Source organism: Salvelinus fontinalis, chromosome 28 (assembly GCF_029448725.1).
Source record: "Salvelinus fontinalis isolate EN_2023a chromosome 28, ASM2944872v1, whole genome shotgun sequence".
Classification (NCBI taxonomy): domain Eukaryota; kingdom Metazoa; phylum Chordata; class Actinopteri; order Salmoniformes; family Salmonidae; genus Salvelinus; species Salvelinus fontinalis.
In genome coordinates, this window is record NC_074692.1 from 11343586 (window position 1) to 11371041 (window position 27456).

Below are 27456 nucleotides of genomic sequence, written 5' to 3' on the forward strand. Positions count from 1 at the left end.
GTCCTCAAATGAGGTACGGAGCAGTGATAAAAGCATCGCCAAGGAGTCCCAAATCCACTTGATAATGCTTCCTTCTCACTCACACGGATGACCTTTAAGCATTATCGTGGAGGATTATTGAATTACTACCATAGGCTGCAAGACCAATGCATATAGATACAATGGTTAGGTTTTGCTCCCCAACAACTGACAAACTTTCCATAGACTATTATCCAGAATGTCTGTGAATCATGTACTGTACACTTGTTGGTAAAGTTTTTTTTGTTACTATGACAATACTGAAACTTACCCCCTCACCAACCACAAACAAATCCTGCGACTTAGCTCATTGTGCCCGTGGCAACAGTAAAGTGGGTTGTGTCAGCCCTGTAAATCCCTGGGTGTGGATAAAGACTAAGAGAAACACATTAGAAAATGGGCTGACAATCAGAACACCACAGAAACATTCCCTCAAAGTCGATGATGGTGGTCAAAATCTTGGACATCTTCGGAGAGCAGGTAAGAATGGTTTCAAAAACATTATTGTTGTGGTGGGAATGTTGGAAGGCTCTGTGTTAGAAATTGTCCCTAAAGGCTTGTGTGAGAAACACCCACATATGGTTTCTCTTAGATTGTTGACAGATGCACTAAAACAATATATAAGTACTGAATCCATTCCAGAATGACAAGCCTTCTTTTTTCGTAATAATGTCTTGGGTGGGAAATTTGGTTACAAAAAAAGCAGAAGTTCAAAGGATTTGGGAGATGAATTGGTCATGGGTCAAACTGTACCTATTGCATAGAGATATTCCCGTCTAGTTAGATTGACACCAGTCCTCTAATCAAAATGACAACCCAGTTCCATCCACTGTGATCCTCTAATCAGGGCCTGCTCTGTAAACTCAACTCACAACTGGTTCTGATCATCACTGAAACCGCAGGCAAACATTTACTCTTCAGCTGTAATAGGCCTGATTACTGCCCACTGTCATTCTCACAAACAAAAAAGAAAGACAAATAGACATAGCAGACCACTGTTTATAGTACTGCTTCCAGTGACAGGATCATTGTATACTTAAATGTATATGCATATAAATGTGTAAATGGATCTGTGATAGGTAAGTGTTGGATTGTTTCTATTGTGACATTACATTGATGTATGTGTCTGTGAGGGTGGGGTAACTTTTATTATGCTTTCTTGGCCTGAGCTCACTTCTAAAAGTGATGTCAATCTCAGTGACCTCGCTAACAGGACCAAGTATTCTTCGCAAAATAGGTACTGTTTAAGACATTGTTGTGTAAATCGACTTTATTGCCTCTGCACAACTAAAAAGGCAAACATTTTCCTGATGTTTTTTGATACATTTTTACATTTACTGTTTATTGAAGTTTCATAACCATTATTCAATCATATGGAATTCCTTGGTACCTGACAGGATTAAATGGTGAGGGTGTGAGGGGAAATGTGTGCAGAAAACAAACATTACTTTCATGGCATGATACCCATCTTGTTTTGCACACGTTGTACAAAATAATAAAATGCAGTACTACAGGATATTTCTTAACGTAGCTCTTTATTAGCTAGCTATAACTGGCATGTTCACGTATCGCCAACCAGGATCAAACTGACCATGACCTAACCATTTGGGTGGTCTTAACCAATCATAGCACAGTATGATATGGCGGTAAAATACATCCAATTATAATTCAGTATGTTTACACATATGAATATTACATCCCCCTTCTTTTAAAACAAAAGAAAAATGTTTACATATTCTAAGCGTTTCTTTTGAAAACATGCTCTGCAGTTTGAACTCAAGGTAAGTAACCATTTATATTGCATACTACACCAGCTGAATCAACATAGACTCTGAAACAATAATCCAACATACTGTTACTTTTCGAACAAGGGATTCTCAGCAACTCAGCTTTCACAGTGGAAATACATCTTAACATTTCAAACAAATACAATACCAAAGCATTTCAAGTGAACTTTCAATAACAAGTTTACAGTCTGGAAGTCTTTTAGGGCAGCGATCCGCCTACACCCTTTGACATTTCACAGGTCTAGGACAGCTCTGGGCTTGACCTCTCTTCCTGACCTTGTGCGATATGATGCTGAGCATGCTTGTGTCAGTCAACAGTTCTTGTGGTGTTGCAGGTAAGTATGGTGTATGTTGTGCTGTGTGTGTGTTTAGTCCATCACGTTCTCTTTCAGGGGAACAGTTCATCTCATCAGTGTGTTGTTCTTTTGTGTTCAGTAGGTGACGACGATTGCGGCGGTACACCGCTCCTTCTGCTGTGCGGACGTAATATGAACGTTCAGTGTCAGCTGGCTGGATGACAACTGCTGGCTTCCAGAGGCCATGCTCTTGGATTCTAACTGACTCTCCGTCGATCAGTGGTGGCAGTGGTCTAGCTGACCTGTCGTAGTATCGCTTTGGTTGTTGTTGTCTCTGTGCACGTGTTCCATGCATTTCCTTGTAGCTGACGACCTCAGGTTGCAGCTGCTGGTTGGTGCTGGGAAGGATTGAGCGAAGTCTGCGGCTCATCAACAGCTGGGCTGGTGATTTGAAGTTGTCAACTGGAGTGTTGCGGTATTCAAGGAGACTGAGGTTGGGGTCTCTCGTCTGCTTTTGCTATTTCCATGAGTGATTTAGCAATCTGCACAGATTTTTCAGCAAGGCCGTTACTTTGAGGGTAATGCGGGCTTGTGGTGACATGTGTGAACTCCCATGCTTTTGTGAAGGATTCAAACTCATTTGATTTGTAACAGGGCCCATTGTCAGATATTTAAGTCTCTACAATGCCATGCCTGGCAAAGGCTGCTTTCAGCTTGTGTATCACAGCTGCAGATGTGGTGCTGTGAAGCTTGTTGAGTTCGAAGTATCTGCTGTAGTAGTCCACTGTTACGATGTAGTCCTCGTTGTTCCAGGTAAACAGATCGGTTGCCACGACCTGCCAGAGTCGGTCTGGGATACAGTGAGGTAACATTGGCTCTTTGGTGTTTGAGGGGCGTCGTTCAAGACATATGGCACATTTACCAACAATGTCCTCTATTTGTTTGCACATTCCGGGCCAAAACAAAATGTCCCGTGCTCTCTGTTTGCACTTTTCCATGCCCATGTGTCCAGCATGGATCTTTGTCAAAATCTATTCTCTGAGACTGGTAGGAATGATGATTTTCTCTCCTTTGAAAATTATTCCGTTGATCTGTGATAGTTCATCACGACGGTTCCAGAATTCTGAGACGCTCTGAGGCCATCCATCCTGTATGACTTTCCTCAGCTGTGCGAGTTGTGAGTCTTTTTCTGTTTCTGCTTGGATCTCCTTCAGTTGTGTCACCAACTGGTAAGTTGCTGTACACAGTGTGCACTGGCATGTCCATGCCTTCACTGAGGCTGCTGGTAAGAGGTAAGGTAAGAAACTTCCTGGAGAGTGTCTCTGCGATAGGGATGTCTTTGCCTGGACGGTGAGTGATTGTGAAGTCGTATTTTTGTAGTTGAAGGATCATTCTCTGTAGCCTTGGCGGGGCTGCGGCTAGTGGTTTCCTCATAATTGACTCAAGGGGCTTGTGGTCGGATTCCACAATGACTTGTCGTCCATATATGTACTGATGGAAACGTTTACATCCGAACAGAATGGCGTAGAGCTCCTTTTCGATTTGAGCGTAGTTGATTTCACAGTCTGTGAGAGATTTGGAAGCGTAGCCGATGGGCTTTCCTTCTTGCAGTAGCACTGCACCTAGGCCATACTTCGACGCGTCCACTTGGAGTCTGAGCTCTTTGTCGGGGTCGTAGTAGGCAAGGATTGGTCCTGGTTCTCTCGTGATCAAGTCTTTCACATTCTGGAAAGCAATGTGGTGTTGCTTGTCCCAGAGAAACTCACTGGACTGCTTTAGCAGTTGACGCGGGGGTGCATTCGCATTGGAGAGGCTGGGTGCGAACTTGGCTAAGTAGTTGACCATGCCAAGCACTGTTTCCAGCTCTGCACAGTTCTTTGGTGGCTCCATTTATTTTATGGCTAAGATCTTCTGTGGATCTGGCTTGATTCCAGTCGCTGTAAGAAGATGTCCGAAGTAGCTGACCTCTGTAGCGCCGACTGTGCTCTTCTCGGGGTTGAGCCGGACTCCTCTCTCGCGGGACCTTTGCAGCATCACGCGGAGGTTTCGGTCGTGCTCCTCTTTGGTTCGACCATAGACAAGGATGTCGTCCACAATTGCCACAACTCCGTCGAGGCCTTTGTACACTTCGTCGATCTTTCGCTGAAACTCGTCTTGGGCTGAGATAATCCCAAAAGGCAGGCGACGGAACCTGTAGCGTCCAAACGGTGTGTTGAATGTTGTGAGCTTAGATGACTCTTCTGTGAGCTTGATAGCCCAGTAGCCTGATCTAGCGTCCATGTCACTGAAGTAGTGTGCTCCCGCTAGCTTGTGTGTGATGCCATCTAGCGTCGGTAAAGGATAATGGGGGCGTTTTATAGCCTTGTTCAAGTCTCTTGGGTCGAGACATACTCGGAGCTTGCCTGTGCGTGGTTTCTCCACCACCACTAACGCATTTACCCAGTCAGTCGGTTCTGTAACCTTGGTGACTATGTCAGATTGCTCCATGCTCTCCAACTCTTTCTTCAGACGGGCACGGAGAGCAGGGGGATTTTTCTCAGTGGGTAGACCACAGGGATTGCGTCTGGGTCAAGGTGAATGGTACATTCTCCTAGGAATAATCCTATTCCTGTAAAAACATCAGCAAAATCAGCAAACCTCCAATACATTGTCTGTCTCTACTGGTGCTGTCACTGATAAAACTAGCTTGATGAGGTCCATGTCTAAACATGCTTTAAGACCTAGCACTGCAGGTGCTCTAGTGTCAACAACATAAAAGTCCAACATCATGTCACTTTCCTTGTATTTGCATTTGAAAGTGCATGTGCCTTTTACTGGGAGCTGTTCACCACCATAACCAGTCAGTCTGCGCGTGGTGGGCTGTAGCTCACACTCAGATGTCAAGCTGCAGTACTTATTCAGAGGAATAATGTTTACTTGTGCACCAGTGTCTGGTTTGAACTTTAGCTCTGTGCCTTGTGTTCCTATCTCAATGTCAGCAAAGGCTTGCTCTGTCTCTGATATTTGACTTGTCTGTGTCACTGAATCAATAAACAGTTCATCAGCGTTTGACTCTTTGATTGACATTTCATCTTCACTCACTGTGTGTACTGTTTTTCCACGGTAAGCTCTGCACACTTTTGCAGTGATTCCATTTTCCACATTTAGTACACTGTTTGCCTTTAGCTGGGTAATTTCCTTGTTCGCTATGCACTTTGTATCCACAATATCCACATGTTTTGGGGCGTTTTGAGTCTGTGTCGCTCTGTTTTGGAGTCATGTCTCTTCTAAAACGCGCTCTCTGTGCACCGGAGGTGTGCTTTGATGCCTGCCTAACCGCATGCACTGCTTGTTCACGTGATGCGCTCATGCTACCGTGCAAAATGGTTTTCATCTGAGCCTGTGCTAGCTCGTGAGATCTGGCTATGTCGATAGCTTTGTCCAGCGTTACCTCAGACCCAACATTCAAAAGTTTCTCTCTCACTCGCGGTGAGTGTATTCCAAATACAATACGGTCCCTGACCATCTCATCCTTGTTTTCATAATCACAGTCTTTCACAAGGAGACGCAGTTCTGTCACGAACTGTTCAAAAGACTCGTTAGATCCCTGTACTTTCTCATGGAATTTGTACCTAGCGAATATCGTATTGGTCTTCGGCACAACATATGCTTCAAAACGATCGTAGTATGGTTTCAGTACCTTTGATTCAGCCTCGGTAAGTGTCCATGTGTTGTAAATGTCTCTCCCTTTTTCACCGATCCAGAGGAGCAAGTAGCTGCATTTTCCCTCTTCTCCTCTGTCCTTCAGAGGACCCGTGAACATTAGCTCCACATGCTGTTTGAACTTACGCCATGCATCGGGTAAGTTTGTAGACTCCCAGTCCATTCGAGGTGAAGGAACTCCAGAAAAATCCATCTTTTAAGACCTTTTACTCAGACACCATGTCTTGTTTTGCTCACTTTGTACAAAATAATACAATTAAGTACTACAGGATATTTCTTAATGTAGCTCTTTATTAGCTAGCTATAACTGGCATGTTCACGTATCGCCAACCGGGATCAAACTGACCATGACCTAACCATTTGGGTGGTCTTAACCAATCATAGCACAGTATGAGATGGCGGTAAAATGCATTTAATTATAATTCAGTATGTTTACACATATGAATATTACAATACCCTAATGAAAGACTAATGATGATTCACTCAATTTCCCTGATTGCTCGCGCTCCTGCTGTCATAAGTCCATAAAAAAATAAATCACATAGCTATGCATCTGCAATCATCATTGGCATCAAACACAAGTAGTATATACCAATGCAAAGCCATCACATTCATTCCTATGCGAAGACTCAATAGCACATTGAAGCCAAATGAAGTTGGTTAAGATACTCCGAGTTGATATACACATCATAAGGAATTCCCCTCGATCACACATTGTAAAAGAGCCAACTTTGTCGTCAATGTTTAGTTATACAGAAATCACAAAACATGCAGAAAAGCTGCTGCGTTGTTCAATGTACATGTAAACAGGTCAAAAGTCCCAACCTGCGGTTCGCAATGCTCCCATTTAGGGAAATAGAGCCTGCAAGAAGAGCCCTGTGACTTTAGACTATTCTTCGTGGGAAGTGTTGGTCCCGGTGTCCAAGTAGGCTAAACGTAGCTATGTGTGTGGAAAACATTTAATCACAGGTAATACATTTAACTTGTTTAGTATAGTCAATTTGTAACGTCACCAACTAGTTGTAGCTGTATAGTCTGTCTGTTTGTTGTTGGTCTTGGCTAGCTTAATGTTCGGGTCGGTAGCTATCTAGCACTCACTCACATGGCTGCTAGCACCATCATGAAAAAGAGCATGAGGGAAGCCGTAAAATATTACATTTTTCTATGTAGCGAAAACGCTCGGGAGCAGGCAATGTTGAAAAGTAATCTTTAGACGTTGTACTTTTCTTAAATGTAATTGACTAAAACTAGCAGACAACAAGAAAAAGGTGACGTTTTTTTGCAGTGAGCCAATGGGATAACCTAATGTGGCAAACCTCTTCAAGGTTATGAGCGTTTGTCACAAATTAAGTGGGAAACTGTCACCAAATTACCCCAGAATGAGAGTTCTTTCGAACAGGACAGTACCTGTGTGTTTGTTTCTCCGTCCTGGTCCACCCAGGTCGTGGGCAAGGTCAAGGATAGCAGGGTTCGGTACACGAATCGGGTTCTCGGTATGTCCAGGTCCAAACGCCAACAGGTAAGTCCAAAACAGTCCAGCTCATTCACGGTAAATCCAGCCAATATCTATTGTCTCTTTCTCTACGGTTCATAGATCCTTCCACCCCTCTCTTCTTCTTCCTGGTTTTTCTTTTTTTTTTTCTTTTCTTTTTTTTATCCCATTTTCTCCCCAATTTTCGTGGTATCCAATCGCTAGTAATTGCTACCTTGTCTCATCGCTACAACTCCCGTACGGGCTCGGGAGAGACGAAGGTCGAAAGCCATGCGTCCTCCGAAGCACAACCCAACCAGCCGTACTGCTTCTTAACACAGCGCGCCTCCAACCCGGAAGCCAGCCGCACCAATGTGTCGGAGGAAACACCGTGTACCTGGCCCCCTTGGTTGGCGCGCACTGCGCCCGGCCCGCCACAGGAGTCGCTGGAGCGCGATGAGACAAGGATATCCCTACCGGCCAAACCCTCCCTACCCCGGACGACGCTATGCCAATTGTGCGTCGCCCCACAGACCTCCCGGTCGCGGCCGGCTGCGACAGAGCCTGGGCGCGAACCCAGAGACTCTGGTGGCGCAGTTAGCACTGCGATGCAGTGCCCTAGACCACTGCGCCACCCGGGAGGCCCTTTCCTGGTTTTTCTTGACCCTTTATCTGTGTGTCGGCTCCACCTTCTGAGGTTTCCCCTTGCTTCTGGGACTTGTAGTTTTGGCAGTCGGCCATTTTGTGATCTGTAGTTCTGATCGGGGTGGCCATTTTAGTGAGCGGGCAGAGCCTGTTTATTAGTTCTGCTCTCACATATCTGCCATTTATCACTCGACCCCCTTCTTTGCCACACATCTCCCCCTTAGATCCGACCCCCTAAGTCGGGCTACCGCAGCAAAATATGTGTGCATGCGGGATAACCCATCCACATTTCCCATTTCCTTCCCTGCTTTGTGTTTCAAGTCAAAGTGAAACGGTTGGAGACTCAAAAACCACCGCATCACCCGAGCGTTCTTCTCTTTAGCCCTATGCATCCAGGTGAGTGGGGCATGGTCATTGATGAGGGTGAAATGGCGCCCCAGAAGGTAGTATTTCAGGCTTTCTACAGCCCACTTTACTGCCAGCGCCTCTTTCTCAACGACTGCGTAGTTGGTTTCCCGTGGTTCCAGCTTCCTGCTTAAAAACAGGATGGGGTGTTCCACCCCTTCTACCTCTTGGGATAGCACTGCTCCCAAGCCGACCTCTGAGGCATCCATCTGAACCACAAACTCTTTCTCAAAGTCTGGTACCACCAGCACTGGATTACAGCAGAGAGCCTCCTGTAATGTCCTAAATGCTTTGGTGGACCTTTCATCCCATTTGACCATGTTTGGCCCTCTGGCTCTTGTCATGTCGGTGAGTGGGGCGGCCACTGTGGCATAACTTGGGATGAACTTCCGGTAGTAACCGGTCAGCACTAGGAAGGCTCGAACCTGCTTCTTATTTACTGGTTTCGGACATTCTCTAATTGCCTACACCTTCTTACGTTGGAGTTTGATTAACCCTCTTCCCACGGTGTATCCCAGATACTCTGTTTCTCCTAACCCCACATAACACTTGGCAGGGTTCGCCGCGAGCCCTGCCTTTCTAAGGGCGTCTAACACCGCCTGTACCCGGGGTAATTGCGATTCCTAATCTGGGCTGTAGATCTCCACGTCATCTAAATAAGCTGCGGCGTATGCCTGGTGGGGTTTTAGGACCTTGTTCATGGGCCGTTGAAAGGTGGCTGGGGCCCCGTGTAAGCCGAATGGCATGACGGTGTATTGAAACAAACCGTCAGGGGTTGCAAAGGCTGTCTTTTCTTTGGCCCTGGGGGTCAGAGGAATTTGCCAGTACCCTTTTGTCAGGTCCAGGGTCGTAATGTACCGAGCTTTACCAATTTTCTCCAGTAGTTCTTCTACTCAGGGCATGGGGTAGGCATCAAACTTGGAGATTTCATTTACCTTCTGAAAGTCGTTACAGAACCGCAAAGACCCATCGGGCTTGGAGACCATCACAATTGGGCTAGACCAATCACTATGTGACTCCTCGATCACTCCAGCTGTCAACATTTTCCCTGTCTCTGCTCTAATCGCGGCCTGTCGAGCCTCGGGTATAGCCTCATGCTCACTTTTCTCCCTGGTAGGGAAACGATATCATGAGCCGTAACCTCAGTTCGGCCGTGTATCTCTGAAAACACATCTCTGTTTTTCTGGATCAGGGTCTTCACTTCCTGTACTTGTGCTGGGGACAGAGTAGGTGAAATATTTACTTTGGCTGTCTCCTGAGTGTGTGTAGGGTATGTGACCATTAGTATTTCTCTCTCTCTCCATGCTTTTAACAGGTTTATGTGATAGATCTGTTCCTGTGGCCGTCGACCTGGCTGTCGGATCCAATAATTAACTTCTCCTATTCTCTCCAGTACTTCATATGGTCCCTTCCATGTGGCTAGTAGTTTGCACTCTACCGTGGGGATCAGCACTAACACCTTATCTCCCGGTTGAAATTCCCTCAGGGTAGCCTGCCGGTTATAAGTGTGCCGCTGGTGCTCTTGTGCTTGTCTCATGTGCTCTCGGACGATAGGCATGACTGTGGCTATCCTGTCTTGCATTGCCGTGACGTGCTCTATGACACTAGTATACGGGTTGGATTGGTGCTCCCGGGTTTCCCGGGCGATGTCTAAGATTCCCCGGGGGTGCCTCCCATATACCAGCTCAAAGGGAGAAAACCCCAGCGAGGCTTGAGGAACCTCTCTAATGGCAAACATCAGATACGGCAACATGCAATCCCAGTTTTTCCCATCCTTATCGATTACCTTCCTGAGCATTGACTTCAGGGTCCTGTTGAATCTCTCAACCAGCCCGTCCGTCTGAGGATGGTAAACCGATGTCCTCAACTGTTTCACCTGCCACAATTTACAAAGGTCCGCCATAAGGCAGGACATAAAGGGAGTTCCCTGGTCAGTAAGGATCTCCTTTGGAACCCCTACCCTGGTAAACAAGAGCACTAATTCCTTGGCGATATTTTTGGAAGTCATCGTCCGAAGGGGAATGGCTTCTGGGTAGCGAGTGGCATAATCTAGAATGACCAGAATGTATTGGTGTCCTCTGGCGGACTTGGGTAGTGGGCCCACTATATCCATCGCTATCCTCTCAAATGGCGTTTCGATTATGGGGAGTGGCACTAACGGGCTTCTAACAGCTGGTCGGGGAGCTGTTAACTGGCAGTCCGGGCACTCTCCACAATGCCGAGCCACTTCAGCCTGAATTCCTGTCCAGTAAAACCTCCTTACAATCCGGTCTCAGGTTTTATCGATACCAAGGTGTCCACCCAGAATGTGCCCATGAGCTAGATCCAGTACTGTCCTCCGGTACCGGGTGGGGACCAACAACTGTTCAACCACATCAACCCCTATTTTTGAGACTCTGTACACCAAACCCTTTTTTATAATGAAGTGGGGAAAACTATTAGGCCTCATCCCATCATTTATGGGAGTACCATCGACGACCTGCACGTCAGCTCTGGCTTGCTGCAGGGTTGGATCCTGGTTTTGGGCCATCCCGAAATTAGTCAAGGACCCTGCCAGGTCTGCTGGTTCTAGATCGTCATCCTCTAGATTCAGATCGACCCCAGCCCCACTAGTACCGGGCTGTTCGTTGTCAATGAGGTTTGCCACTTCATCCTCATCCTCCCCTACTAGCACCTGTGAGGTTGGCCCCTGGGAGACCTCTTTTCTTGGCTTTGGTTGAAGGCCCCATGCTTCTTCCTGCTTGCTCAGGGTTGTTGGCTTCTCAATATGCCATTCTTTTGGCCTAACTTCGCAAAGTTAGGAAAGTATCTACCCAATATTACATCATATGGCATCTTTGGGACCACGCCGACCTCACAATCCAGCAGAACGTCCTCTGTTTGTATGCTCACTAAGGCTGTGGGGTACAGACGGGTATCCCCATGAATGCATGTAACACTGATATCCTGACTTGTATCCAGTTTATGAGTTGGCACTAGGTTTGCAACGACCAGGGTTAGCATACTGCCGGAATCCAGCAGTGCTTCAACCTCTTTCCCTTCAACCGTCACCCTGCACATATGTTTGTTTCTTGATCTTTCAAGTACAGTGGTTACAACAGGACATGCATACCACATATCATCTTCTTTTTCACCGAGGTTACATTGCATTGGCTCTTCTTTAATAGGGCAATAGGCTGCAATATGTCCTGGTCGATTACAATTGTAACAGATAATAGGGGTTCGGGGGAGGAGACGCCCTCGATCTCCGGTCCCGGTTTCCGTTTTCTCCCTTAGTGTCTCGGCCCGATTCTGGGGAATGGGAATCTGTCCTCCCGTGCCTGCTCAGCTGTTCCTGCCGTACAATACCGTTCAACCAGGCCCACGAGATGGTCGGCGGAATGTACCTCGTTCTGGCCAACCCATCGTCGCACTTCTTGGGGTAGACCTCGCTGAAACTGGTTGAGTACGATGGTCTCGACAATCTCGGCGGAGGAACGGGTCTCCGGTCGCAACCATTTCCGTGCCAGGTGAATCAAGTCAAACATCTGTTTTCGGGGAGGTTGTCCCGATCGGTAGGACCACTGGTGGAAGCGATGTGCCCTCACGGTATCGGTCACTCCCAGTCTAGCCAGAATCTCTCCCTTTAGTTTATCGTAATCCTGTGCATCTGTCAACTCCAGGTCGAAATACGCTTTTTGAGCGTCCCCTGCCAGGTATGGTGCCAGAAGCGCTGCCCATTCTTCTTTCGGCCACTTCTCCCTCTCTGCAGTCCTTTCGAAGGTGGTAAGATATGCTTCCACATCATCCTGTGCTGTCATTTTTTGAAGAAAATGATTGGCCCGCATCTGGGTATTTGCAGCTGGTAATTGAGCCCCAATTTGGTCCGCTAGCCCCTTTAGGCCTTCTCTTAACTCCCGGGTGTTTCTCTCTTGATCTTCTCTGAGCAGCTGGTTGGTGCGGTGCTGGACCTGTAACGTGTCCTGGTACATTCGCATTGCATCCTGATGAGCTATTTGTTGAGCTCTAGTTGCCTCTTGTTGGGTGGCCGCCGCTTGTAACAGGGCTTGTATGGCTCCCTCCATACTAATTTTCCTGAGAAACTGTCCTAACCAAACAAAGCCACAAAAAAAACCTGACTCCCCTTTGGAGTGCTAACTGAATTTTTTTTTTTTTACCTAACCAGCGGAATGGTTAGTCCATATGCCCACATTCTCCACCACGTGTGGCAAACCTCTTCAAGGTTATGAGCTTTTGTCACAAATTAAGTGGGAAACTGTCACCAAATTACCCCAGAATGAGAGTTATTTCGAACAGGACAGTACCTGTCTGTTTGTTTCTCCATCCTGGTCCACCCAGGTCGTAGGCAAGGTCAAGGATAGCAGGGTTCGGTACACGAATCGGGTTCTCGGTATGTCCAGGTCCAAACGCCAACAAGTCCAAAACAGTCCAGCTCATACACGGTAAATCCAGCCAATATCTATTGTCTCTTTCTCTATGGTTCATAGATCCTTCCACCCCTCTCTTCTTCTTCCTGGTTTTTCTTGACCCTTTATCTGTGTGTCGGCTCCACCTCCTGAGGTTTCCCCTTGCTTCTGGGACTTGTAGTTTTGGCAGTCGGACATTTTGTGATCTGTAGTTCTGATCGGGGTGGCCATTTTAGTGATCGGGCAGAGCTCGTTTATTAGTTCTACTCTCACATATCTGCCATTTATCACTCGACCCCCTTCTTTGCCACACTAAGTAACCAAAGGTAGTTTACGCCATAAGTGGGCAGGGCTGCGACCTTCTACCTAATAGTCCCTTTTCCAGTACACGACACACTGACGCCAATCACAGATGCTCACGACTATTGGCAGCAGTAAAAAGCCATCGCCATCTGCGCCCATTCAACATAGCCTAGATTTAAGTTTTTATTACTTCTAAACAAAATAGCTTTTTGGGGTTCTCATACGCTTAGAATTATGTTTTGATTATTGCTTGAACATACGCTTACATTGATGTTTTGATTCTTGCTTGAGATTATAAGATTATATTTGATTGTGATTTTTGCAATATAACTATTTTGGATGCAGCAGCTGTTAGCTAGAATGCTAAAAGCTCATCGATATAGGCTGTAGCAAAAGCTAGCCAAAGAGCCATTTTAATGGTTGAAGTGGAAGTAAAAAAAAAAAAGTATAATGCAGTTGATTTGCAATAATGACACAACCATTATGTTGAGCAGGACATTCATACGAGCCTTAAAATCCAATTATAATCCAAAGGTAGTGTGTAATGAACTCATAAGCAACATGTAAATATTGTTTATTTTTTTGCTGCTGTTCTATAAGAACTCCCCCTTCTTCTGCTACCAACTTGCGCACATCGCCCATGTGTGGCAATGTTTGCAAACACAGAAAGGGGTATATAGGTCGTTATCCATAGAATTAGGAATTAGACTACTAGAATGATCATGAACCTTCTAATTATAGTCCAAAGGTCAGCAATGTTGGTCAACCATGATTTGCCAGTGCTGTGATAAGACATTAGCTGTGTTTGAATACCCATACTAACATACTGTATACTACATACTTAAGGAGTATATACTACATCCTATATACTATTAGTTCATTTTAGTATACTGTAAACGAACGGTATCCTTTCAGTTGAGCGTACTAGCGCTTCGCCTGTCTACTGGAAGTTGAGGCTGTTATTATGCAACCTCTTGCTAGCTTGTTAGCATAACAAATGACTAGCTAGACATTTTACGATTTCGGGTGTGTTTGTAAATTCAATCTGGAATGCCAGAGTGCGTTCATAAATCCAGAGCGTTGTCAGATTGTCCGTTGTGCTTCGAGCTCGTAGTGTCCAGAGCACACATTGGACGCTCTGACCAAGGTGTAGGGTTGATCCGAGCGTTCTGACTTCACAATGGCAGTCAAGCACCCAAGATAACTGGCTAACGTTGGCTAGCTTGCTAGCTACTCCCAGACACAAATGAGAGAATACCCCACTCTGATCATTTTACTCGCCCTAGCAGAGCTGGATAGGCTGTTTTCATGTTATCCAGAGCGTTTGTGACTGTAACTGTGCTGCTAGCAACAATTTAATGATACTTTTTGTGCCACTGCTTTTTTGCCGACGTTTACTGACACTGGCTGTTGAGCAGTCGTAAATTCATCAGTTATTCTGCACTCTGGCACACTCAGACTAGAGTGCTCTGAAATCGGAGTAGATAGCAGGAATTAATGTCCATTGAGAACGCACAACGACTATACTACTTAGCTAAGAATGACGTGAATAGTCAAGTCAATAAATGTTGGGTAGTTAGTTAAATAGCATATAGTTAATATACTGCCTGGCAAGTTCGATGTATTAGTAGCCAACTAACATTAGGTAGCTAGCTAACATACCAATACATACTGCTGTAATGATATGCGGTTTGTAAGGATAGCGTAGCTAACACATTGTCAGCCAACATAACGTGTGTAACGTAACTTATTTGAAAAGTCATTACTTAATTACATTGCTTAACATTTTCTTAACATTTGTCATAATTAGTTAGAGCAATGAATTTGTATCTGCTCTCATTGGACTCCGTCTGCATATTTTCTGCCATTTTCTGAAAACGTTGTGGAGCCATGCCCATTTTCTGAAGAATTGCATTATGGGCCCTAAAAGTATGGAAATAGTGTTCACTGCTTGTATACTTCGTATTTTGGTGAATTTAGTACGACATCTGGGAACTTTTGGCATAATAACTATATCCATACTATGACCAATAAGCATGCACATACTCAATTTACGTCACAAATAGTATGGCTAGTGCAGTTAGTATGATAATGTAAAATAATGAATGTGAAGAATTGATTTGCACTGGATATGTGTTAGCTAGCTAGCCAGCCCATTTAAGAGGAATGATTCAAGTAATTATTTTAATTAACTGCCAATATCCATTCAAACAATGCAGTCAATCCACAGCCATACACTGGATGAAATCATTTGATGATAGGACATTTATGGTCTGTTTACATATATTTTAGAGGCTATTTATACAGAACATTTGTATAAAACCTGTATAAACTGTATTTATAATTATCTGAACAATATTTTAGGGTGACTATAATTCCATTACACAATTTCTGACATCACATGCCTTACTTTTATTTTCCTCCATAAGTAAAAGCAGGAAATGTATCACCTATGCCTCTACTGCCATTCATTCCAATTAGACTGGTTTTGGATTTCTCCCTGACCAAGATGGCTTCCATTTTGGCCCAATTATGGAACTTTGAGGGTTTATGAAACAGCCCCTCCAGTAATTTAATAGGATCTCTATGTCACTATCAATAAACATCACAATAAGGTGCAGAGCGTTCGTTTTGCCTGCTGGGGGGCAAGGAGACCCTCAGCTCCGCCAAAACTATTGACAACTGCGTGCTGTTTACAAGGCATTTTTAAATAAAGGTTAACTATTTGGTTGTGATGCCTTGTTCATTTGCTAGTCGGAACATTCCGACTTGCTAACTGGTTGTAGTTATACACGTACCACGTTCAACAAGTCGGATGTTTCTGAGTTTCCTAGTTCCGACTAAAAATGTGAATGTGGCACACAATCATCACCTCTTGAAAATTATAGTCAGAACTACACATTTCGATTATTCAATGCAAACAAATTGCTTAATGCCATGGCTCTTGTGAGATGTTTGATTTCATTTTCAATTACATTAATGTCAGCAGGGTTGGGTGGGTTACTTTCTAAATGTAATCTGTTACAGTTACTAGTTACCTGTCCACAATTGTAATCAGTAACATAGCTTTTGGAATCGCCAAACTCAGCAACGTAATCTGATTACATTCAGTTATCTTTAGATTACTTTCCCCTTAGAATGAATTAGAAGAAGATAAAATGTATGTTACCAATTGAACCACATCTATTGCAGGATAAATCAATGTTAAAGTTTACATAGCTGGCCATATATGGATGTTACATTTTACTTCATGGGTTGGTTATGTAGGCTTCTTCTAACCCATCGCTTTCTACTACATATAATAATATGATTCAATTATATCTTTACATTAAAAACCAAAGTCTATCAGAATTCCAGTCATTCCAATAAATGTTACACCTTGATCTTAAAGAAAAGGACTTGTAAATATGGAAGTATAGATTAGCCAAATTGTTTTACCTGAGCATATCCCCAAAACTATTAGCCAGCCCTACTCTGTTGTTTATGATTTTGTTGTCATGGAGGACTAGAATTGGGGGGGGAAATGCTGCGCTCATGGAATGGCATGCTTTGAGCACTAGTGAAAAGTCCTATTTACATGTGAAAAATGAATTCCATATGCTGCATTTGCTATAGGCGTATTGTTTAACTTTTTGTTGGTGAAGCTTTGATATCTTAATAATATGCAGCTGTTTAAAGGGCCAATCCACAGATTAAACAATAACAAAACGGACGCTCCACCTCTGTTTTAGTAAAAAGCTGAGGGATGTGCCGGGAGAAATGTAACCACTCTCAGATTAATAGACAGAGCTATGGATGCAAGGACTGACAATCCATGATATAACAATTATTGTTTTAACTATGTTATAAGGCTATACAGTATTTGTTTACATTTATAATGTTTACAAACATTGGAGAAAAACAAGCTTCTGTTTTGGGTTCTCATGGAGTGTGACAGTTCAACAAAGCTCATGAGGCATTTATAAGTTATATTCTTCAAGAATCAATGGATATATACAGTTGAAGTCAGAAGTTTACATACACTTAGGTTGGAGTCATTAAAACTCGTTTTCAACCACTCCACAAATTTCTTGTTAACAAACAATATTTTTGGCAAGTCGGTTAGGACATCTACTTTGTGCATGACACAAGTAATTTGTCCAACAATTGTTTACAGACAGATTATTTCCCTTATAATTCACTGTATCACAAATCCAGTGGGTCAGAAGTTTACATACAATAAGTTGATTGTGCATGAAACGTCTTGGAAAATTTCAGAAAATTATGTCATGGCTTTAGAAGCTTCTAATAGGCTAATTGACATAATTTGAGTCAATTGGAGGCCTACCTATTTCAAGGCCTACTTTCAAACTCAGTGCCTCTTTGCTTGACATCATGGGAAAATCAAAAGAAATCAGCCAAGACCTCAGAAAAATCCTTGTAGAACTCCACAAGTCTGGTTGATCCTTTGGAGCAATTTCCAAATGCCTGAAGGTACCACGTTCACCTGTACAAACAATAGTACGCAAGTATAAACACCATGGGACAACGAAGCCGTCATACCGCTCAGGAAGAAGACACGTTCTGTCTCCTAGAGATGAACGTACTTTGGTGTGAAAGTGCAAATCAATCCCAGAACAACTGAAAAGGACCTTGTGAAGATGCTGGAGGAAACAGGTACAAAAGTATCTATATCCACAGTAAAACGAGTCCTATATCGACATAACCTGAAAGGACGCTCAGCAAGGAAGAAGCCACTGCTCCAAAACCCCCATAAGAAAGCCAGACTACGGTTTGCAACTGCACATGGGGAAAAAGATTGTACTTTTTGGAGAAATGTCCTCTGGTCTGATGAAACAAAAATTGAACTGTTTGGCCATAATGACCATCGTTATGTTTGGAGGAAAAAGGCGGAGGCTTGCAAGCCGAAGAACACCATCCTAACTGTGAAGCACGGGGGTGGCAGCATCATGTTGTGGGGATGCTTTGCTGCAGGAGGGACTGGTGCATTCTGGTGCATCACAAAATAGATGGCATCATGAGGGAGGAAAATTATGTAGATATATTGAAGCAACATCTCAAGACATCAGTCAGGAAGTTAAAGCTTGGTCGCAAATGGATCTTCCAAATGGACAATGACCCCAAGCTTACTTCCAAAGTTGTGGCAAAATGGCTTAAGGAAAACAAAGTCAAGGTATTGGAGTGGCCATCACAAAGCCCTGACCTCAATCCTATAGAAATGTGTGGGCAGAACTGAAAAAGCGTGTGCGAGCAAGGAGGCCTACAAACCTGACTCAGTTACACCAGCTCTGTCAGAAGGAATGGGCCAAATTCACCCAACTTATTATGGGACGCTTGTGGAAGGCTACCCGAAACGTTTGACACAAGATAAACAATTTAAAGGCAATGCTACCAAATACTAATTGAGTGTATGTAAACGTCTGACCCACTGGGAATGTGATGAAAGAAATTAAAGCTGAAATAAATCACTCTCTCTAATATTATTCTGACATTTCACATTCTTAAAATAAAGTGGTGATCCTAACTGACCTAAGACAATTCATTTTTATTAGGATTAAATATCAGGAATTGTGAAGAACTGAGTTTAAATGTATTTGGCTAAGGTGTATGTAAACTTCTGACTTCAAAAGTACATATATATATATATACAGTATATATATAAGTACCAGTCAAAAGTTTGGACACACCTACTCATTCAAGGGTTTTTCTTTATTTTTACGATTTTCTACTAGTGAAGACATCAAAACAATGAAATAACACATATGGAATCATGTAGTAACCAAAAAAGTGTTAAACAAATAAAAAAATATTTTATATTTGTGATTCTTCAAATTAGCCACCCTTTGCCGTAATGACAGCTTTGCACAATCTTGGTATTCTCTCAACCAGCTTCATGAGGTAGTCAGCTGGAAAACATTTCAATTAACAAGTGTGCTTAAAAATGTATTTGTGGAATTTCTTTCCTTCTTAATGATTTGAGCCAATTAGTTGTGGTATGACAAGGTAGGGGTGGTATACAGAATATAGCCCTATTTGGTAAAAGACCAAGTCCATATTATGTCAAGAACAGCTTAAAAAGGCAAAGAGAAATGACAGTCCATCATTACTTTAAGAAATGAAGGTCAGTCAATCCGGAAAATTTCAAGAACTTTACTTTTTTTCAAGTGCAGTATGATGAAACTGGCTCTCATCAGGACCACCACAGGAAAGGAAGACCCAGAGTTACCTCTGCTGCAGAGGATAAGTTCATTAGATTTTACTGCACCTCAGATTGCAGCACAAATAAATGCTTCACATTGTTCAGGTAGCAGACGCATCTCAACATCAACTGTTCAGAGGAGGCTGCGTGAGTTAGGCCTTCATGGTCGAATTGCTACAAAGGAACCACTACTAAAGGACACCAATAAGAAGAAGACACTTGCTTGGTCCAAGAAACATGAGCAATGAACAGAGGAAATCTGTCCGTTGGTCTGATAAGTCCAAATCTGAGATTTCTGGTTCCAACCGGTGTGTCTTTGTGAGACGCAGAGTAGTTGAACAGATGATCTCTACATGTGTGGTTCCAACATGGAGGAGGAGATGTGATGGTGTGGGGTGCTTTGCTGGTGACACTGTCAGTGATTTATTTAGAATTCAAGGTACACTTAATCAGCATGGCTCCCACAGCATTCTGCAGCGATACGCCATCGCATCTGGTTTGCGCTTAGTGGGACTATAATTTGTTTTTCAACAGGACAATGACCCAACATACCTCCAGGCTGTGTAAGTCTATTTGACCAAGATGGAGAGTGATGGAGTGCTGCATCGGATGACCTGGTCTCAAAATCACCAAACCTCAACCCAATTGAGATGGTTTGGAATGAGTTGGACCACAGAGTGAAGGAAAAGCAGCCAACAAGTGCTCAGCATATGTGGGAACTCCTTCAAGACTGTTGGAAAAGCATTCCAGTTGAAGCTGGTTGAGAGAATGCCAAGAGTGTGCAAAGCTGTCATCAAGGCAAAGGGTGACTACTTTGAAGAATCTAAAATCTAAAATATGTTTTAATTTATTTTACACTTTTTTGGTTACTACATGATTCCATATATGTTATTTCATTAGTTTTGATGTCTTCACTATTATTCTACAATGTAGAAAATAGTACAAGTAAAGAAAAACCCTTGAATTAATAAGTGTCCAATCTTTTGAAGTCCAAAAATGTATGTAGCAACTACAGATTGCCCCTTTAAGTCTATTAAAAGTGTGCGAGTTTGAACATGTGTCCATTAGGCCTATGGATAAAACATTTTTATTAACATTGAATTAGATTGAGCAATAAAAGCCCCACTTTTATTCCATAGGCTGAGATCCGCTCTGTGCAGCTGTTGCAAGATCACATATTTCACAGAGGGTTCTACATGGAACCCAAAAGAGTTCTACCTGCAACCAAAAAGGGTATTACGTGGATCAAGAAAGAGTTCTCCTATGGGGACAGTGGAAAAACCCTTTTAGGTTCTAGATAACAATTATTCCTACCCCTTGACTTATTCCACATTTTGTTGTGTTACAGCCTGAACGCTAAATTCATTACATGAGAGGGGGGGGGGGGGGGGGGGGGGGGGTCTCACCCATCTACACACAATACCCCATAATGACAAAGTGAAAACATGTTTTTAGATATTTTAGTAAATGTATAGAGAATGAAATACAGAAATATCTCATTTATATAAATATTCACAACCGCTGAGTCAATACAAGTTAGAATCACCTTTGGCAGCGACTACAGCTGTGAGTCTTTCTGGGTAAGTCTCTAAGAGCTTTGCACACCTGGATTGTACAATATTTGCACATTATTATTTTTTTAATTCTTCAAGCTCTGTCAAGTTGGTTGTTGATCATTTCTAGACTGCCAATTTTAAGATTTTGCCTGTGCTTAGCTCTATTCCGTTTCAAGGCATCATAAAAAACAATACCCCCCCCCCCCCCCCCCCCCCCCCCCCCCCCCCCCAAAGTGAAAACTATTTTCACACGACCCTCCCCTTGTACTGTAAAATAAATTGAACACCCTCCCCTCATAGAATTTACTCAAAAGAATGTTTAGACTACTTTTCTGTTATGGCACAGTTGATGACACGCAGGCCTACGGGCCAGAAGGTTGAGGGTTCGCCGACTAATGCTTTGAGTGACTAAGATTGCACAATAAAGTCGGAGACCAATTTCCATTGTGGTTCCTACATTTGCTGCAGCATACAGTATGCTACAGTAATTTAAGGACTGAATGCGCATCTAACTTACACATCTGCATCTAGCTTTTGGGGGTAACCTTCTTTTTTTAACATAGCTACATCTATTGGCTTTTGTATTTTTCTTTTGTGCGTAATGTGCGGTAGACTATATCATAGGCTATGTATTGGATAAAGGCAGAATCATTTGGGCTTTTTGGGGCTTGGGCTCATAAAATGTATTTAATGTATGGCTCATCAAGCTTCAGTAGCATCAGACTTTCATTTTCATGCTGATCAAATCTCTAATCCAATCGAGACATATTTATATGCTTTATATGCTTTAGATTGACACTTCCGGTTTGGGCAGGAAATACTGGGTTATTAGGAAATATTCAAAGCTAGTCTGTAGCTTATTCTTTAGATGTTTGAGGCTGTTGGTGAACCATGATGTGCAGGTATAATCATAGTGACACTTTAGTGAGTCTTTAGGGTGTCTATAGGTTTCCATCCAATTGGCTACAGATTTTCATGCGAATATTAAAACATCTGGGGAAAAAACAATATGTGCATTTCAGGGTTTCCTTTATGAAGAATTGGCACTGGACAACATGACCTGGAAGATTTTAATTTTCCAAACATCCATATGCATTCAGATCAGAGTTGGTGTAGTCAGCTCCATCAATAAATTAAGGATATTGGCCAAATAAGCCACATTTACAGTGCATTCGGAAAGTATTCAGACCCCTTCACTTTTTCCACATTTTGTTACATTACAGCCTTATTATAAAATGGATTAAATAAAAACATGTCCTCAATCAACACACAATACCCCATAATGATAAAGCGAAAACAGTTTTTTTAGATTTTTTGCTAATGTATTAAAAATGAAAAAACATACCTTATTTACATAAGTATTCAGACCCTTTGCTATGAGACTTGAAATTGAGCTCAGGCGCATCCTGTTTCCATTGATCATCCTTGAGATGTTTCTACAACTTGATTGGAGTCCACCTGTAGTAAATTCAATTGATTGGGCATGATTTGGAAAGGCACACCTGTCTATATAAGATCCCACAGTTGACAGTGTGTCAGATCAAAAAACAAGCCATGAGGTCAAAGGAATTGTCCATAGAGCTCAGGATCGAGGGAAAGATGAACGGAGCAAAGTACAGAGAGAGAACCTTGATGAACACCTGCTCTAGAGTGCTCAGGACCTGGGACGGTTCACCTTCCAACAGGACAACGATCCTAAGCACACAGCCAAGACAAAGTAGGAGTGGCTTCAGGACAAGTTTCTGAATGTCCGTGAGTGGCCCAGCCAGAGCCTGGACTTGAACCCGACCAAACATCTCTGGAGAGGCCTGATAGAGATGTCGGTGGCATGCTACGACACTGCTATGCATTTCTTTGTCAGATGGCTACTGAGTCCTATACAGAAGGAGGCTAACTTGTACATTTGATCCAAATATTTTATTTAAAGACTAGCATTATAGTATAGGATTAACTCTGGTAGGCCTGAAACATTCTTCACCTTAAATTCAACTGTCAGAGTAAATTGGAGCGCCAGTGCACACTGCCTTTATTTCATAGGCTTGCTGTAGCTGAAGCTTAATATCCACACCTTCAAAAGTTTTCAAACCTTAAGGTAATATCAAAATTAAGTCAAGCCATTGTTGATAGGCAAATAATAAGCAGGCTATTATGGTTACATATACGGCAGTAGTCAGGAAGCAGGTGCAGACGGTGAGTTTAATAATGATAAACGCAGATTAAACAGAACGTGAATGAAAACCCTACTATCTAGTAACTAAATAAAGGGAGAGTAATAAAGGGAAATGATATCCATGTGTGCATGATGGGCAGTAGTTGTGCGTAATGATGGTTGCCAGGTCCGGTGGATAGTTGACAGGCCCCCAACGCAAGAGTAGGCATGACAGTACCCCCCAACACGCGTCTCCAGCAGCAGGATGGCCCCAACAGCGAGGAGCGAGTCCAGCCGGATGGCGGAGATTGAAATCCTGGACGATGTTGGGATGTCCACCACCCCGACCCAACAGCACCATACACCTCCCAGTTCACCAGGTACTGGAGCTGACCCCCACGACGTCGGGAGTCCCGGAGGGACCTAACGGCATAGGCAGGGGGTCCCCTCGATGTCCAGGGTAGGTGGTGCGGTGTCGCGGGGGACAGCATCAGCCAGGGGACCAGGAACCACCGGCCTGAGGGAAACATGAAAAGAGTGAGGTAGTTGGTGGGGAGTTGTAGACGATAAATTACCTCACTGACCCGCCGGTGGACCTTGAAGGGCCACAAAAACCAGGGGCTCAGCTTCTGGCAGGGGAGGCATAGCGGGAAGTTCCTGGTGGAGAGCCAGACGCGATCACCAGGATGGAACACGGGAGCCTCACTGCGGTGGCGGTCCACCTGATCCTTCTGATGGCAGACCACTGCAGGGGCCTCGGTATGGCTTGGAGTCCATGGAGCCAGGGTCAGCCCGGTGGAGGAGTGACAAAGTGAGTTGAACCGAGCCTAATCCCCCTGTCGGTCCCGACAGTGACTCCTAAGGAACCTCCCCAGCTCCTGGTTGAACCTCTCCACCATTGGACGGAGGCTGGTGCCCGGATACGAGGCTGACCGTGTGCTTCTTCATAATGGCTTTTCAGACCCGCAACGTGATATGGGGACCACGGTCGGAAACGATGTCCTCCGGAAGGCCATAGTGCCGAAAGACCTGCTGGAATAGTACCTTAGCGACCTGGAGAGTAGTGGGTAGAGCAGATATAGGGATATAGAGAACAGCAGGACATAGAGAATCTGTCAACAACAACCATCAGAAAGGGGGAGATCAGTGACGAAGTCTATGGACAGATGGGGCCAAGGCAACTGAGGCATGGGAAGGGAGGAGTTTCCCTGCTGGAGCGTGCTGAGGGAGATTTGGTTTGGGCACATACGGAGCAGGAGTTGACATAGCGGGCGACCTCCCGTGCAAAGGTGGGCCACCAATACTTAGCAGAGAGATATTGAATGATGCGGGTGATACCTGGGTGTCCAGTGGCGAGGGTTGTGTGCCCAGGTCAGCAGCCGATCCCTTAACCCGTAGGTGCGCTCTGGAGGGCAGGTAGCAGAAGCGGTTCCCTCTCCAGAGACTGGCGGATGTCCACAGCTATGTCCCAAAGCACAGGAGGAACAATTTGAGAGGGTGGAATGATGGGCGTACTCAGGATCAGAACCTCTCCCGAATTGTGGAGATGAGACAGGCAATCGGCTTTGATATTCTTAGAACCTGGGCGATATGACAGGGTGAAGTTGAATCTAGTGAAGAAAAGGGCCCATCTTGACTGGCGCAGGTTCAGCCGACTCACCGTCCGTATGTCCTCCAGGTTCCGATGGTCGGTGAGGATGAGGAATGGCTCCTTCGTGCCCTCCAGCCAGTGTTTCCCACTCCTCTAATGCCAAATTCACCGCCAGGAGCTCCCGGTCGCCAACGTCCTAGTTCCTCTCTGCAGGAGGCAGTTTCTTTGAAATGTATACAATTTCTGTGGGTTACCTTAGCGTTGGAACAGGATGGCTCCCACACAATCACTTCTGAGGCGTCCACCCACACCACAAAGGGCAGCGTATGATCTGTGTTTCAGTAATGGGGCGGAGGTGAAACGCCCCTTCAGTAGGCCTCATTGGCTGCAGGATTTCACACCAACTTATGAGGACCACCCTTGAGGAGAGGCGATGGAGCTGAAGTTCTTAATGAAGCGGCGGTAGAAGTTGGCAAACCCCAGAAACCGTTGGAGCTCCTTTATGGTGGTTGGGACTTGCCATGAGTTAACTGCTTCAACCTTCCTTTCATTCATCCTCAACCCCTGTGGGCTGATCCGGTACCTTAAGGAGACATTGACCTGATGGAACTGGCACTTCTCCGCTTTAACATAAAAGGTGGTTATCCAGCAGGCATCTCAGGACTACTCGGACGTGAGAGATGTGATCCTCCAAGGTGGCCGAGTAGACCAGGATATCATTGATATACACGACCACCTTGCACCCGATCATGTCCCGGAACACCTCGTTCACGAAGGTCTGAAACACTGACGGAGCATTGGCTAGTCCATAAGGCATCACCAAGTGCCCAGACGCCGTGCTGAAGGTCATCTTCCACTCATCCCCCTCTCAGATGCGGATAAGATTCTAGGTGCTCTGCAGGTCCAGCGTTGTAAAAGGACGGGCCCCACGGAGCTGTTTGATGGTGGCCAGTACCAACGGGAGAGGGTAGAGGTACTTAGTGGTGATGGAATTGAGACCTTTGTAATTGATACAGGGATCCCCATCCTTCACAAAGATGCCTGCCGACGCAGGAGAGGTGGATGAACGGACAAAACACTGTTGGAGAGCCTCCTGGATGTACTTCATGGCCTCGGTCTCAGCACCAACAGAGGGAAGACGCGGCTGTGCAGAGCCTTCTTGTAGGTCGATGGCATAGTCCCAGGCGCAATGAGGGAGACAGATGGCTTGGGTCTTGGAGAACACCACTCGGAGATCCTGTTAAACCTCCGGGATATCGGGCTGGATGGAAACCACAGGACTCTCAACTGACATGGAACCGCAGGGCAAGGGAAAGCAGGTCCTCCGGCTTCCGGGTGCCCATCCTCGACCAGGAGATGGTGGGGTCATTATGTCGGAGCCATGGGAGGCCGAGGATGACTGTGCACTGGTGCAGTGATAATGAGGAATGGAAGGCTCTCCTGGTGCATGGATCCTACGGTGAAGATGAGTGGTGTTGTGACGTGTGTGATAATGCCAAATCCCACTGGTCGATTATCCAGGGCGTGGACCGAAAGAAGAGAGTGGGTACAAGGAAATATTCATATAGATGAGGGCCTGGTCAATGAAATTCCCCACGGCACTGGAATCCTCTAGATAGAAACAGCGGTAGAAACACCACATCAGGGACAGCCAACCAATGAAATAAAAAACAGGAACGGTTTGGAGGAAAACGATGGAGTACTCACGCCTTTCCCAGGAAATGGATGATCAAAGGGCCGCCCCTCTGCTCTCATGGAGCCTGGGTTGGGACACACCGGACATCGTGTGACCAAGGTTGGGGAGTAATGGATTACATATCATCCGTTACATGTAACAGATTACAAAAAACGGTAGCTGAAATATTGTAATCCGATTACAGATACTTTGAAAAACTAGATGATTACTTTGGTGATTACTTTTAAATTCAGAAAGGAGGTTTGCTGAGAAAAAAATCTTTGTCACTTCTCTGTTTTCTCAATGACAGTCAAATCACCATTGAAAAAAGGCGCAAGTTTAAAACCTGAGCGAGTCTGACCACAAGTCAGAGGCCACTATGGTGACACACCAACTGGGTTTGATGGATGGTGGGAAAAGAGCAGGAATAGGCTTTTCTAGGATACAGTCCAAGCTATGTCTTCCAATGGTACGACTTCTGTTGGCATCCAAAGATTATTCAGCTTGAATAAACGCTTGGAGGTAAGGAAGTTAGTAGTGGTGTAGTCTACGGCGATACGGATATCACTTATTATTGTTATCTACATAGCGCATTGATGTGAATCACACTGCTGCTCTCTCATTTAGCTATTTGCGCCTTACAGATTGTGGTTGTTGTGGGTGGCTGTTCACAAATCTAAATGTGTATTTGAACCCAATAATGGTTGAATTCAAGAAGTTTAAGCTGCCTATCAATCATTGTTTTTGAAACCAGTGGACAGCCAGTGAAAAATGCGCTCTTGCAACAGCTGCACAGTGCGGATCCCAGCCTACGGAATAAAAGTGGGGCTTTTATTGCTCAATCTAATTCATGCTAATAAAAATGTTTTATCCATAGGCCTAATGGACACATGTTCAAACTAGCACACTTTTAATAGACTTAAAAGGGGCAATCTGTAGTTGCTACATCCATTTTTGGACTTAAATACATTCTTGAAGAATATAACTTATAAATGCCTCATGAGTTTAGTTCAACTGTCACACTCCATGAGAACCCAAAATATAAGCTTGTTTTTCTCCAATGTTTGTAAACGTAAACAAACACTGTATAGCCTCATAACATGGTTAAACCAATACATTTTATATCATGGATGGTTAGTCCTTGCATCCATAGCTCTGTCTATTAATCTGAGAGTGGTTACATTTCTCCAGGACCATCCCTCAGCTTTTTACCAAAAAAGAGGCGGGGCGTCCATTTAGTTATTGTTTCATCT

General features: G+C 44.3%; 1 protein-coding gene across 3 annotated transcripts in view; it reads left to right on the forward strand.

Moving 5' to 3' along the window:
- The first annotated feature begins 346 nt into the window (after window positions 1–346).
- Window positions 347–27456, forward strand: part of LOC129826139 (uncharacterized) — a 41001-nt gene continuing 13891 nt past the window's right edge. For all 3 annotated transcript variants that reach the window (XM_055886498.1, XM_055886497.1, XM_055886499.1), the window contains exon 1: window positions 347–498. The gene's annotated coding sequence lies outside the window, so the exon portion shown is untranslated. The remainder of the gene's footprint in view (window positions 499–27456) is intronic.